The 13,239-nt window shown below is 40.2% G+C and overlaps 1 protein-coding gene across 3 annotated transcripts in view; it reads left to right on the forward strand.

Moving 5' to 3' along the window:
* Nucleotides 1–13,239, forward strand: part of GlcT (ceramide glucosyltransferase) — a 128,202-nt gene that overhangs the window by 17,981 nt on the left and 96,982 nt on the right. The gene's annotated exons all lie outside the window — the stretch shown is intronic.

Consider the following 13,239-nt stretch of genomic DNA (forward strand, 5'->3'; position numbering starts at 1 on the left):
TCTGGTTAGCGGCTTGCTAAAAACTGAGTCATATTGGGACTTGAGTAGCTCACTCATTTCCTTGCTGTCATCTGTGTAGGACCCATCTTGTTTAAGTAGGGGCCCAATACTGGACGTTGTTCTCGACTTTGATTTGGCATAGGAGAAGAAATACTTGCTATTTCGATGCTTGCTATTTCTCTGACCAGTGTCTCCCTACGCATTTCAGATATATTGACCTCTTTTAGCCGCTCTGTTATTCTTTTCCGTCGCCTGTAAAGGGAGCGCCTGTCTCTTTCTAATTTACATCTACTCCTCCCTTTTCTTAGAGGAATAAGCCTTGTGCATACATCGAGTGCCACCAAGTTAATCTGTTCTAGGCATAAGTTGGGGTCTGTGTTGCTTAGTATATCTTCCCAGCTTATATCGGTTAGGACTTGGTTTACTTGGTCCCACTTTATGTTTTTGTTATTGAAGTTGAATTTGGTGAATGCTCCCTCGTGACTAGTCTCATTATGTCGGTCTGGGGCTCCACGCATACATGTCTGAACCTCAATTATGTTGTGATCTGAGTATATTGTTTTTGATATGGTGACATTTCTTATCAGATCATCATTGTTAGTGAAGATGAGGTCTAGTGTATTCTCCAGTCTAGTAGGCTCTATTATTTGCTGGTTTAAATTGAATTTTGTGCAGAGATTTAAAAGCTCGTGTGAGTGTGAGTTTTCATCAGAGCTGCCTCCTGGTGTTATTACTGCAACAATATTATTTGCTATATTCCTCCATTTTAGGTGCCTTAAGTTGAAATCCCCCAGGAGCAAGATGTTGGGTGCAGGAGCTGGAAGATTTTCCAGACAGTGGTCAGTTTTTAACAGCTGTTCCTGGTATTGCTGGGATGTTGCATCCGGAGGCTTGTAGACTCACCCCAAGATCTTTCTCCTTGAGTGAGGTTTGCAGTCTTTGGCCACCTAGCCTATACTCTGTCTGTGGTCTTCTGTGCCCTTCCCCTATCTTCATGACTTTGCATTTGGCAGGATTAAATTCGAGAAGCCATTTGCTGGACCAGGTGTCCAGTCTGTCCAGGTCTCTTTGAAGTCCTGCCTGGTCCTCATTTGATTTAATTCTCCTCATTAACTCACATCATCTGCAAACAGGGACACTTCTAAGTCTAACCCTTCCATCATGTCGTTAACATATACCAAAAATAGCACTGGTCCTAGGACCGACCCCTGTGGGACCCCGCTCGTGTGTGTGTGTATGTATGTATGTATATATATATATATATATATATATATATATATATATATATATATATATATATATATATATATATATATATATATATAACGACATGCTTGTATTTTACATAATGTACTGCGAAAGGTTTGACCAGGACCTAAATTCAGTATTGACCTCTGTATACCTATGTGTACTAATCAATGTGTGGTTGTAGGGGTCGATTCATAGCTCCTGGCCCCCTCCTCTTCACTGGTCTCTGCTTGGTCCACTTTCTCCCGGCTCCAAGAGCCTTATTGTACCGCTTCGTAAGCTGTGTATGGATCCCGCCTCCACTTCTTCACTCTCCAGAGTGTTCCACTTTCTGACAACTCTAATACTTCCTAAAATCCCTGTGTGTGTTTAAGATGGTTTGTGATGGTAAGATAATTTTTATCAGATCAACAAATGTTTTTACAAACAGTAGTATAAACTTTTACAGTGGTTCTGAGGGTACATAGATCATAGATGTAGGCACACACAAATGACACTGTATATCGAACTCAGGATAACGTAATAAAGTTAAAATGTGGAATATTTAAATTTCCATTATTTTGCTCTAGTGTCGTGCGTGTATGGTGGACTGGTGGTGTTGGTGTGTGGGGCGGTGTTCTGGGTGGTGGTGATGTCACGGTGGTGGTCTTTATGTAGTGTTTCTGTTGTGGTGTTTATAGTCGTCTGAATGTTTTTTTTTGTTGATTCATATATCTTGACTATTATTATTCCCCTTCCCATTTCCATTCTCCATTTCACCCCCCATTTTCCCCTTCCATTGCCCCTTTCTCCATTTCATCTTTCATTCTCTTCCCATTTCTCCCCTATTTCACCCTCTCCCCCCCTTTCCTCCAATTTTCCCTCTTACCCATTTTCCCCTTCACCCTTTTTCCCTCCATTACATTACACTTACTGGATTGAATTCCATCCCTCGCGCGTTTTTTTGGCATTCGTGCAATTTGTCTTGATCGTTTTGAAGTATGTATCTTGCCGTGCTCCTCTCTTTCTATTCTCACTGTTATTGCATCATCTGCGACTAGTGATGTATGTGTTCCTCGTGGTGTGTCATAAACACACCCGGAAAAGGATGGTTATCAGAACGGATCCTTGAGAGACTCCGGTTTCTACATAACAAAAACCACTGACATCTCTCAGCATGACTGTTTCCTAATTCTGTTCATTGTACTACCTTCCCTGTTACTCCTACTCCTTGTGGTGAAGCAGGATGGAAAGGGATGGGGTTGTTTTTGGTGAAGTCGGGTAGGCTGATGGGAAAGGGAGGGTGTTGCAATTAAGTGGGATTGCTGGGGGGAGTAGGTTGTGATACGCAGGGCAGGCCGCATAGGAGAGTGGGTAAAGAGCCAATTTTTTTTATTTCAGAAAATATATCAGTTTTACCCGTGACTGGTTTCGAGAGTTTTCCCCTACCCTCGCAACTCATCCTGGAACCAGGCTTTTCTGTTTATTGCCTGTTCATTCATGCTGTTGCTTGTGAAGGCACTCTGACGTACATATCCATTACAGCCTGATTGATCTGACACTTGTCCTAGGTAGAGATAAAGCTTCCTCTTGAAATCTTGTTCGATTATCTGGCAATATTTCTAATATATATATATATGTTGGTAGAATGTTGAATGTTTTTGGACGGGCATAAATTTATACAAGAGATCCGAAGGCACATATATGTGAACATTCATATGTATTATGTAGATTTAATCAAGAATAACCCAATAAAGTCAAACCATACAACATATCATTTGGGATCATTATTTTTATTGTATTTACGAGGAAGTGCTAAACTGTAGGGGGGTCATAAAGCGCCTGAGGATTAGAAGGTAATCATTTTTGATCTAAAGATAGGGAAGGTAGCTCTAATTCTTGGATTAAGAGCTCTTCGCCAGCATTAAGACATCCTCTCCCTCCTCCCCTTGAAATAGGAAGAGGGTATTTCTCAAGATTTTATGTGGTGTTACTGAATAAGATGTAGGTATACTGGACAGAGTGAGATGGTTTGAGTAGTTTTGGATAGTTGATTTGGGAAGTGGGGGAGGGACTGTGCGTGTGCGGTGTGTCAAGTGCGTGTGCATAGAGAGAGAGAGAGAGAGAGAGAGAGAGAGAGAGAGAGAGAGAGAGAGAGAGACCCCCCAATGGAACTAAGCCACCTTATTTGACTTTGTTAGGTTATCTTATGTTTAATCAATGCAGTATTGTATACATCCGTAAAATGTGCCCTAAAGACCATTGTGAATTTTTTGCATTATATATTATGCAATTCCTGTCTCCCCTTCCCCTTTCACCACCACTCGCTTCTCCCCACTTACTGTTTGAAACAATACCCTGCTGTGGACAACGCGAAGTTAGGCTGTGCTGCCTTGGTGAATTTTACTTCCCCCATCTTAAAACTTTTGTATGCATTTCCCTGTGGTTCGACTTTCCCATTTGTTTGGATATTTTTTGCTCTCGTCATTCCATTGTCCCTTCAGAAATTTCGTACATTGGTAGACAGCAATAATCCAGGAAGGTACTATCTTCAGTCATACGTGTACAACGGAAACCTTTTAAGTGTTTTGCAGTCGGGCGAGATTTCTGTTCTATTTCGTGAACGTGTAAACTGAAGGTAAATATTATAAACCTCTACATACATTCAGCATGCACATACCTTTGTATACATATACCTTTGTGTACACATACTTTGTATATGCATACCTTTGTATACGCATACCTTCATATACACATACTTTCACATACAAACATTCGTAATAGCAAGTTCGCAGTCCTGTAAAAAAAAAAATTCTACCTTGGAGGCTTGAGTCTGAGAGCAGGCCGTGAAGATAATCAAGAGAACCAATAATAGATAGCAGTATACACAGTGTCTTGTTTCATTGTTCATATTATCTCATTTTCAGTATAGGAAGCCCAGTCAGAAACCAGGCCACGGGGGCGATGATCCCTTGAGCGAAGATAAATCTCGCTAAAACGCATCAGTCGCTTGTCCTTTGCTCCAATAAAGGGTAAACTGTTTGTGGTGCTGGTGTGTACTCATTGATTTGCGTTTCCTGGAATCGAGAATGGGCTTTTGGCCCCGCTGCCTAGCGGACTTTGATCGGCATCAGTGATTTCTGGCCCATTGGGCCTTATTATATCTAGTTTTGAAGCTATGTATTTAATATGCCTCTACTGCCTCATCCAAGTCATTCCACTTTTAAACCATCCTGAGACTAAAGAAATACTTCGTGACATTCCTGTAGCTTATTTGTCTTTAGCTTTCATTTCCGTTCCCTTATTCGTGGTTCTCTTTATTCAGCCCATCCTTATCAATTTCTCTTAAGATTTTGTATATCGTAATCATGTCTTCCATTGTCCTCTCCGGCAAGGTCGTCAGGTTCAGTTTCTCCACTCTCTCCACTTAGTGCATTCCCCACAGTTCTGGTACATAGTTTGGTTGCAAACCTTTTGGAACTTCACATGCTTGACCAGGTGTAGGCTACACTTTGGGGTCTCATACACAGTCATTGGCAAATTATGTTCATGGAATTCTTGCTTTTCATTTTTTGTTGGCTCCGTTTTTCCCATCTCGGTTGAGACAGTACAGAAAGCGACGCGCTGTAGCTGAAATGAACACTTAGTTTCAGAACGATTGAGATACAGTATCTGTTGTCATTTCCAGAGTACACTGAGAACACATGGAGATGTCACGGACTGCCTTGAACAAATTATTATTGTCGTTGTGAGGCCAGAACAGTGTTGTCAAGGAGAGCTCTAGTGCCTTGAAAGGTGCCCTCACTGACCTGGCATCTTACATTTTAACTTCGCAAAAGCCCTCCTGAAAATTTCCGGGCCTTAACTACATTTTCTTCTGTGCTTTATGGAGTACATTATACACCAAGACTTATGTATCTGTGTATATATACACACAGCTATCAATTTATTTAAGGGATTAATGTAATACTGCTATTTTACATTCTAAATTGATCTGTGTATACAGATTTCATTAATCCATGTATTAGGGAGTAATGTGTATTTACAGTCGTTACTCTGATTCTTATTTTAGTGATCAAATTATTATAATTATCATTGTCTTACGGAAAACTCCATTCCCATTGGGATTACACAGCCTCTTAGCAATGGGAGGCAATCAGGGTAGATCCAAAGGGGCAGACAGGTTCACTTCTGAGATCAAGAACCCTCGCACTGACACCAAGTCCCTTAAGGGATTTAAGATTAAAGTGTTCCTGATTTGTGCAGCTTTAAACACCCACGGACACTTAGTATGATCATGACACGTAACAAACGTAACTAAAGCAAGCATTAGGTCTAATTAAAGTCAGTGATCGTGGCACCTAACAAACTAATTTAAGCATTAGAGCTAAGTTAATGCTCCTATTACTTTAACCTGTTACTTCCAGTGACTGCGTATTGCGTTCTGTTTATATTTATTTGCGGTCATTCGTTTCGTATCCAAGTAGGTATTGTTTGTCATTTAATCCATATCTGATTGTAGATTTTCGCTCTTCTCATAAGTCATTATTCCTGCTTTTATGATTTACAACTACATTTTTACTAATACAACCACCTCACCTACTAGAACCACCACCACTACTTCTACCACCATCACCATCACTACATTGACTGCAGTCACTACAACCATTACTTCTTCTATCACCTCTGCTAATACCGCCACTAGCATTGCTACCATCATTGCCACCGACAGTGCTATGACCGTTGCCGCTGCTGCTATAGCAACTACAACTATTACAACCAGTACTAGTCTACCGCCATTACAAGTATCCGAATTAAAGTACCGTACAGGAGAAATATTGGAGCTGGAACAAATACAGAGATCGTTTACGGCTCACATTGAGCCAGTAAAGCACCTAAACTACTGGAAACACCTGCAAGTCTTGAACATGTACTCATTGGAGCGAAGGAGAGAGAGAGGTACATAATATATACCTGGAAGGTACTCGAGGGCTTGGTCCCAAATCTGCATACTGCCATAACAACATACTTAAGTGAGATATATGGGAGGAAGTGTAAAATAAACCCAGTGAGACGCAGGGGTGCGGTGAGGACAATAAGGGAACACTGTATCAACATCCGGGGTCCCACACTTTTCAACATCTTACCAGAAGATATCAGAAACACTGCTGGAACAAGTGTAGAAGCCTTCAAGAGGAAACTAGACATGTATATTCACCAGGTGCCAGATCAACCAGGCTGTGATGGATATGTGGGGCAGTGGGCCTCCAGCAGCAACAGCCTGGTTGACCAGGCAAGCACCCGAAACTCTTCAAAGGTATATCAAAGGTAAAGGTACAGTATATTTAAATGTGTATCAGTCAGCCATGTTGTAAATAATGTCATATGTCGAAATGAACAAGGCTCAAGACGTATACCAAGAATTCATTACTTATGTGTGTTATTGTCACGGCGAAAGTATAGGCGAGTGTTACTGTCACGGCGGAAGTGTAGTTGGGTATTATGGTCACGGCGAAGGTGCGTAGGCGGATGTTCGTGGGTCCTGTTGCCACGGCAAAGGGATATGCGGACCTGTTATTATCACTGCGGAAGTGTAGTTGGGTGTTATGGCCACTGCCAGGATGTAGGCTGGTGTTATTGTCACGGTGAAAGTGTAGGCGGGTGCTGTTGTCACGGCGAAGGTGTTTGTGGACACGATACTAACGAGTCACTAAGTTTAAAATAATAGGCTGCCCGACATTTCTGTTCCATGGATCATTAAATTCAACGTGCTCACATTAAGGTGCATGGGACTTGCTCTCACATTATGGTGTATGTAACGTGCTCTCACATTATGGTGTATGTAACGTGTTCTCACATTAATATATAGCTCTATAAAGTGCTCTCGCATTAATATGTGGCACTGAAACGTGTTATTGCATTTATATGTAGCTATTTTCAACATGTGTAGCTATGTAATGTGCTCTCACATTAATGTGTATGTAACGTTCTCTTGCATTAGTGTGTATGTACCATGCTCTCAGGTTAATGTGCATGTAACGCAGAGGAAGGACGCAACATAAATTTAGGTATCTTTATTGCCGACACGTTTCACCTGCCCAGCAAGTTTCTTCAGTCTAATACAGGTGTGATTAATATATTGAAGATGGAGATTTTGATTAGCTTGGTCAGACTGACCAAACTACGCAACTAAACACCTTCCATCCAGGCTGTGGGACTGAACTTCTCAACAGGACTTCACTTCAACAAGGCTGAGAGACTAAACACCTCAAAGTCTGCTTCTTAAACGATCTTCAGTATATTACTTGCTTCTGTAATCGACTGAAGAAGCCTGCTGCGCAGGCGATGCGTCACGGCAACAAAAGTACCTAAATGTTACTCAGGTGTCTGTTGCATCTGCTTGTTGGTATTGTATACGTTAAATATAGTATATGTGACGTACTCGCATTAATGTGTATTTGACAAGTTCTCATGTATATGTTACGTGCTGTCGCATTAATGTGTTTGTAATCTGCTCTCATATTAATGTACGCAACTTGCTTTTACATTAGTGTGTATGTAACATACACATATGTTGTGATGTATGTTACGTGCTCACACACAGAGGTTCTCAGGAATTTTTGTAATACTCTTCAAGTTGGAGCTGTGTCGCAGTTGTGTATGACCTGTCCTCCAAATAGGACGGGCGTTTTTTGCACATACTACGTTTCGTTAATTCCTGTCCGATCCAAGCCTTTTCAAAAATTCAATATTAGATATTATCTCGTGTGTGTGTGTGTGTGTGTATATATATATATATATATATATATATATATATATATATATATATATATATATATATATATATATATATATATATATATATATATATATATATGTGTGTGTGTGTGCGCGCGCGCGCAACAACCACTGTGAAAGGGTAGTGAAATTCCAAGCGCTTTCGTGACTTCTCACAAGTTCCTTGAAAATGTGAGAAGTCACGAAAGCGCTTGGAATTTCACTATCCTTTCACAGTGGTTGTTTTGCATATTCTGATATTACCTGTTTACTGTGATCTTATTGCATATATATACATATGTGTGTGTGTATGACAGTAACGATATAACATAAACGAACAGCTTGGGTCTGGCAGCGCATGATGTATGGTAGTCCCATAGTGTTGCTATCCAAGCGGATGTTTAAATTGGAGAATGGGCTGGATAAATATGTTTAGTGAGTCACTGTGACAGAATTCGAAATTGAGGCATGATGTTGTGTGCCGACTCCTGTTTCCCTTGCAGCCCAGAACCTCTGAGGTATCTACTTCTTTTTGGCTCTCCTTGGTATATGAATAGTTATTAGTATCTGTGGGTATTAAAAGAGAATCATTGTAGAAGGCCTACTGGCCCATGCGCAAACTAGAACATATTTATTAAAAAACGTTTCAGTCCTGAGACTTTGAAACGTTTTCTAATAAATGCCCGGCCTGGTCATGCGAGGCTTGGTCATGGACCGGGACGCGGGGGCGTTGACCCTCGGAACACCCTCCAGGTATGTCCTAATTTTTTCTCACGTTTCTTTTAAATCACTGGTCGATATCCAGTTGCCAACCAAGGTTTATTCCGTACTGGCCCCTGCTTCGTAGAACCTACTCGCTTCAAACCATTTCTACTCGTGTATTTACCTATTTTTTAAAAAAAGACACGGAAATTATTTAATGGACACTATTTGGTAGATATTGAGATTTTGTATTTCAGAGGCTTATTTGAAAAGAGATGTTCTCACACTTGACAAGGCCGCTGTTGACTGAGCGATAGTGAATGGGTTTCTCTGGGTTACCCTAAATTGATGGTAAACGGACAATGTGATAAAATTATGCAACTCATTGCTAAATTATTGCTCCTATATACCCACCCTTTCTGAATCTGATCCCGTCTTCCTGTTGAAGCTGAGTCACTGGTTCGTAGGGGAAAGATCCCGTGGATTATGTCTTGGTAATTTTTATTGCAAGCAGTCTAAGGACGGTAAGCCTGGCATTTACTTTGGTTTAAATACTGAGGCTATTTCCCTATTCGACAGAATTATATTTCAGTATGAGGGCTGAAGATTTTAGGACTTTCATTAATAAAATAAATTTTAAATTTAAATTAATATTCATAGTAAATTGCAAATGTAGTTGAAATTGGTAATGATGGCAGTGAATTAAGAACATTAATTTTGTGTTAAAATCATTGAATAGTTAAAGGGTTCTAATGCTTGTAAATTTTACACCTTCATTCAAAACATGTCTACGTAGTATTTGAGATAGGTTGACGGAAGTGATATTGATTACTGTGTGTAGCATGATCTAGACTAAAACATACCAAACGTAGTAATCAGTAGATTCTAGAGATTGACAATTCATCATTAGTTTATTAAGAGTTTCAGTACTGTAGAGGAAAGTAGTGGGGGGTGGGGGAATATGGGGAGGCTGTTAATAGAAATTGAAAAAAATCTGGTGACTATCTTGTGTTGACCTGTGCTAATCCATTTATGCACCACCAGTAAAAAAATCATACTTGTTTTATTATTATTTATTAATACATCGGCCGTCTCCCTCCAAGGCAGGGTGGCCCGATAAAGAAAAACTTTCACCATCATTCACTCCATCTCTGTCTTGCCAGAGGCGTGCTTACACTACTGTTATAAAACTGCAACATTAACACCCCTCCTTCAAAGTGCAGGCACTGTACTTCCCATCTCCGGTTTCCCTGAATCCTTTCATAAATGTTACCCTGCTCACACTCCAGCAGCACGTCAAGTCCTAAGAACCATTTGATTCCATTTATTCCTATCTAACACGCTCACGCATGCTTGCTGGAAGTCCAAACCCCTCTCACTCAAAACCTTTACCCCCTACCTCCAACCTTTCCTAGGCCGACCCCTACCCCGCCTTCTCTCCACTACAGATTTATACACTGTCGAAGTCATTCTATTTTGTTCCATTCTCTACATGTCCGAACCACCTCAGCAACCCCTTCTCAGCCCTCTGGATAATAGTTTGGTAATCCCGCACTTCCTAATTTCCAAACTACGAATTCTCTGCATTCAACGCCGCACATTGTCCTCAGACATGACATCTCCACTGCATCCATCATTCTCCTTGTTGCAACATTCACCACCCATGCTTCGTACCCATATAAAAGTGTTGGTATAACTAAACCCTCGTTCATTCCCCTCTTTGCTTCCATGGACAATGTTCTTTGTCTCTACAGACCCTTAAGGGCACCACTCACCTTTTCCCCTTATCAATTCTATATGATTCACCTCATCTTCATAGACACATCTGCTGACACGCCCACTCCTAAATATCTGAATACATTCACCTCCTCCATACTCCCTCCAATCTGACATCCAATCTTTCGTTACCTATTTTTTTATCCTCATCACCTTACTCTTTCATGTATTCACTATTAATTTTCTTCTTTTACATACCCTACCAAACTCATCCACCAACCTCTGCAACTTCTCTTCAGAATCTCCCAAAAGTAGTGTCATTAGCAAAGAGCAACTGTGACAACTCCCACTTTGTGTTAGATTCTTTATCTTTTAACCCCACACCTCTTGCCAACACCCGAGCATTCACTTCTCTTTCAACCCATTTATGAATATATTGATATTGTATTTTAGCTTATTTGTAACTAGTGATGTCTCTGCTTCAAGGATTTTTTCATATATGTATATTTTTTAAATTTCCAATGGTGAAAGCACATACTATCTACTCTTTTAAATAATTTCATTAGTCAACCACTCTGTTCTTATATACATTTCTTGGTACTGCTCGGCCCTCGTGTTACTAAACTTGTCGAGGTCGTTTTTTTTTTTTTTTTAATTTGACCCATTGTAAATAAATGTTTTTATAAGTTTATGTAACCAAACCTGACATGAAGCATAGAGAAACTGATTTTAGAAATTGGGCAAAAGAATCAATGTAAAATTGAGATGTGTTGCTCACTTAGCAGGGCTTTAGGTCATTTAACAGAGTCCTTCCGCTGACTTACTAGTTTACCCTGCTGAAAATGAAATATCACATCGCAAGATGTGTATTCGAGGAGCTAGTGAATGTTTCTTTGCCACTCATTACCTACCTACCTACCTGGAGAGTTTCGCGTCAACATTCCAGTCCCAGACCAGATCAATCAGGCTAGGCTGTTAGTGCTAGCCGCACGAAGTCCAACGTAAGCACTTCAGCCCGGCTGATCAGGAACTGACTTAAGAAACTTGTCCTGTTCTCTTTTGAAGACATCCCGGGGGTTTAATGGTGATTCCGCCTCATGTATGAAGGAAGGGCATTGAATAGTGTTGAGTTTTCCTTAGTGTACTCACGGCACCCTAAGTACTTCATTTGGGGGTGGGGGAGTATTTTGCACCGTCTGCCAAGTCTCATGCTTTCATGGGGCAGTGATGTTTGTGCAGATTTAGGACCAATCTTAGAATTTGTGAAGTATTAAAATTTGTTCCTCTTAAATTCTAACCATCAGTATTTGTTTTAGCACGGTTAATTTATACAGTGGGAAGCTTGATACGACATCCTTGGGCATTATGGTGACCTTGGCGCTAACGGATTTTAAACGCTTCCCCATGAAAATAATACGTTGACCACATTCTAACCCATCCTATTTCACACTCTGTTCTCCTAGGGCCCTGGGCAATTACCGAGCGTTAATATTTAAACGTTCCATGTATACCTATATTAACGTATATTTAACCACAAGTATGCAAATAAAAAAATCAAACGACAAGTTTAGCAGCGGAGTATCTTAGGTTATCCACCAAAATGTTTATATCTGTACGCATATCATGTGTGATATAATGACGGGTTGCGCCTGGTGTAATGTAGGCATAGTAGTTAATTTTTATTCAGATACATTATAGAAGTCTGGATTTTTACAATTGTTTCGAGTAGTAATATATGTGTCAATTAGCGTAGGATAACCCAGTAAAATCAAACACTGTGACTTATACACTTAAAATATAGTTAGGCATAATATATTTAAGTTTTATACATCATTCTTACTCATTATATTAAAATAACAGGTGGCAGTAAACTTGATTTCAGTCTACCGCAGACCAACATATAAAAATAGCCTGAATTATGTAACATCACGACGATAGAACCAAGCGCTGGATCATATTTAGATTCGTATTAAGAGCACGTAGTTTTTTTTCTACTTCTGCGTATTTGGAAGAATATAATATATCAATCAAGTTTTCAGCGAGCGTCACACTACCTGCAGTATTTCATCATCGACTGCAAGAAGGAAGCCGAGAAGATACTTCATAACTCGAAGTTGTAACACTACACCCACCCGATAAATTGTGTTCTCCGTCAACAAACCCAGCCACAACCTTTCCCACAACCTTTCCAGTACCTTGGTTAGAGTTAATATTGGTCACCAACATTTCGTCTATAACTATAAAAGACTTAGTAAAGAAAATTAAGCCAATAAACATTACTTTGGCATTTATATTATACTATGTGGAGGTTGTGACAAGATTTATGTAGGTGAAACCTGCAGAGACCTATCTGCCGGAACATTAACCCATCCCGAAGCGACAATATTAGAAATACGTATACCCTACATACACATACAGAGAATCACCTTATGAACTTCTTTGACTCAAGACATCAACAAAGACAGTGACCACCGGAGCAAAATATGTTTAGAATCCGCAGCAATAGCCACAACCAATGGCATTAATGAAAAATCAGGATCATTCGTTCAATCTCCGAAGTTTTGGCGAGGTTTATTTTCCCAAAGCCTGATGGTGTGACCACCTAACCTCGTTCGTGATTCGCTTTAACTTCATCACCTCATTCTTTCACTCGGGGCCTCTCCCCATCCTTATCAATATCCACGTCTTGTTTTGTGTGAATTGATGAAGTCCCTGGTGGACGAATAAAATGTCATAACCTACATTATAGCTTATTAACGTAATGGGTGGCAAGCAGGGAAAATGTGTGAAATTAATTCAGCATAGAGTTAGTTGATT

The sequence above is a fragment of the Cherax quadricarinatus genome, chromosome 50 (genome assembly GCF_038502225.1).
Source record: "Cherax quadricarinatus isolate ZL_2023a chromosome 50, ASM3850222v1, whole genome shotgun sequence".
In the NCBI taxonomy this organism is placed as follows: Eukaryota; Metazoa; Arthropoda; class Malacostraca; order Decapoda; family Parastacidae; genus Cherax; species Cherax quadricarinatus.